The sequence below is a fragment of the Dipteris shenzhenensis genome, chromosome 8 (genome assembly GCF_047967505.1).
Source record: "Dipteris shenzhenensis isolate YYH24624 ecotype China chromosome 8, Dip_SZ_1.0, whole genome shotgun sequence".
NCBI lineage: Eukaryota > Viridiplantae > Streptophyta > Polypodiopsida > Gleicheniales > Dipteridaceae > Dipteris > Dipteris shenzhenensis.
In genome coordinates this window covers 21,252,510-21,255,667 of record NC_141603.1, presented here as the reverse complement: position 1 = coordinate 21,255,667, position 3,158 = coordinate 21,252,510, and positions in this window count along the sequence as shown.

The following is a 3,158-nucleotide window of genomic DNA, read 5'->3' as shown; positions in this document are numbered from 1 at the left end:
TTTATTACTTACTATGCATTCTTATGTCTTACAGCATATCATATACAACCACCTTTCCTATTTTGTCAAAAAGTATGGATGCCCAGCTATTTGGTCTACCCAAGGCATGGAGAAGTCTCACTACATGGCACGTAATGCATTTTTTAGACACACACAACACTATGGAGGGAGTCAGAAGGCGAATAGTCTGAAGGAAGTCTTCCAATGCTTTTACCGAGGCATACTACAGAGGCTACATGCTAAAAGAAAAGTTGCTAGCTCCAAAATCAAGCTTGCTTTTCTTCTAGCCCAAAAGCAAAGACGAAGACAACAATTCAATTGCAGCAGAGAGACATAGACAATGGAGGGAATCAAAGATATTTAGAAACCATAAATGGACAAGTAAACATGAATAGGACTCATTTGTAACTTATTGGTGTTATGTCCACATGTTTTCAAACTCATTCAATAGAAATTTTTTTAGTGGAACAAGTGACTCTTGGTGTTATGCATGAAAAAAATTTCAATGTGAAACATATGATCTGAACTTAATACAATTTGTTTACAATTTCAATATATTGTTCATTTAATATTTAACGACACCACTCTATGTAAATGTACAAATCATTTCATCATCAACTTATTAATCATTTATACAAGATCATACCAGATATCAAAGACTTTATACAAATCAGTTCAAATTTAATATAATGTTTGTGCTATATTCGATGACTAAATCCTATTTCTCCCAGGGCCTGCCAATCGGAACTCTCTTTTTGATCTTGATTGGAGTCTTTTTCTTCTTTATTGGCTTGATGTCGACTGTCTCTTTATCCTTTTCTTCAGCTCTCTCCACCTGTTCCTCTTCTTGGACTGTGTGGCCTGATGCAATCATGGGTGGCTCTCAAAACCTTACGAGCTGGTGTTTTCCATAGCCCTCCAGATATTTGGGGTCCTTAACACCACATGCTAATGCATAAGAAGTGTAAGACAAAAAGTAAGCGGCCCTAGAGGCCTGCTTATTCACATAATCTCCAAATATATCTATGGCAGACAACCTCTCTATCAAAATGATCTTTTCCTTTTGCCATGGAAGAGCATGTCCACCTAAAGCCCTGGACAAACATTTTAGGAAGTAAACAATGGCTTCTCCATTGTTGCTCAACTGCCTATGGTAAATCAAGATCTTGGCACTGCCTAGATCATGAATATAATGAGCTAGGCCTGACATTTTGCGAAACCCAACCTGCCTGCTTCCACTTGATCTCTGGAGGAATGTGTCATCCTCAATTTGTAGCTGCAACATATCAAAGGATTGGAGTGAGACAATACACAACCTACAAAACTAAAGTTAAGCAGAAGTCAAAGTATATGATTTGAAGTACTTCTCATTTTCATCAGCAACAAGCATTTCATCTTTCCAAAGATTTATCCCTCTCCCTTCTTGTCCAGCCTCTTCTCTAGTCTTTTCTGTGTATAGTGCTGAGAGATTCATAGCTTCCTGTGTGAGCTGGAAGGCAGCTTCATCTAGCTCTTGGAACTTTTCAGCCTCTTTGAAACAAAATGAAAGGGCCTCTACAGGATCAAACATTGTTTCCAAAGCCAGTAGTGAATGGTCATCCTCTATGCCAACCTCCTTGTCAAGCCTTGAAGCCTGGGCAATAAGGGAAATGGCATAGTCCTCCCTCAAATCAAACATACACTCTATATCATGGAGGAAAACATAATCCTTTCCACCAATCAACACACCTGGAAGCATGGGCACTGCATAGTTGCTGCTCTGAACATCAAAATCTTCAACTGGCTCTGCTCCCCTCAGAGTTTTTTTCCTCAGTTGAACAAGGTCAAGAGCAGCCACTTGCAGCCCCTCATCTTGAAGGTTGATATTTTCTTCTTGCTCTGCCATTTCAGAGACCAAAGAAACATCCTCCTTTTCAGAAGCTTCAGATGTGTCTTCTTCTTCTGTTTCCTGCCCTTGTTCATCCAAAGACTCCTGACTGAAGACAATGTACATAAGAAATGCCATGCTCTCCTCCAGCACTCTGCACTTTCTGGTGTGCAAAGTACAGTTGAATTTATAGTGATCAGGCAGGCTGTCAAATCTTCTGTTCACATGGTACCTCAGCCTGTCATTGGAGACAATATGATTAAGGTGCACAAAAACCTTTTCACCTCCCACAATTCTTCCTGCCTCTGTCAGTTCTTTGAAGGCATCCCAATAGTCTGAAAGAAAATCTTTGTGCTGCTCCAGTACAGAGCTCATTGTGAACTCCATGTTGAAAATACTGTGGTATAAATGGAAGTTACTCTGAGCCTTGCATTTGTGAAGAAACTCAAATAGGAGCAAATCTGGAGAACTGTCCTCTTCTGGTTCCATTTGTTTTTTGATGGAAGAATCAGCACTCTACTCCAGCCTCTTCTTTTTGCCTGTTCAAAAACTTATATACTATGAATTCTATATGCTGACATATGCAATCAGTGAATGCATTGTATATCACCAGATAATTCCTTCATGACATCTCATCACTCACCTGGTGATTGCTGTGCTCTAATTATAGCAGCAGAAAAGTCCAGCTTCCTCTTGAAAGTTGGGGCCTGGGAGCCAGCTGTTCCAAAACAAAAACATTTCTCATCATCAAGGAAGATTTCCACAGGGCTAAAGATAGCAAATTAATGAGGTAGAAGTGAGAAACAAATAATACACAGGAATTTGCAGCAAAATGCGATATGGGCTGTTTAGAGAATTGTAAACCACTCTCCTCGCATTTTGTTGCAAATTCTCAAATTCTGTTCATGTGCATGTTAAATCAAGAACTTGGTTCATCTTAGTGATTCCTGGACACTATGATCTCATATGCAAGAGAAATAATGGAATGAGTGAAACTATTCATGAGGAATGTGTCAACAACAGGAATTTGCAGCAAAATGCGATATGGGCTGTTTAGAGAACTATAAACCACTCTCCTCGCATTTTGTTGCAAATTCTCAAGTTCTGTTCATGTGCATGTCAAATCAAGCACTTGGTTCATTTCAGTGATTCCTGGACACTATGATCTCATATGCAAGAGAAATAATGGAATGAGTGAAACTTTTCATGAGCAAGGAGTCCACAACAGGAATTTGCAGCAAAATGCGATATGGGCTGTTTAGAGAATTATAAACCACTCTCCTCGCATTTT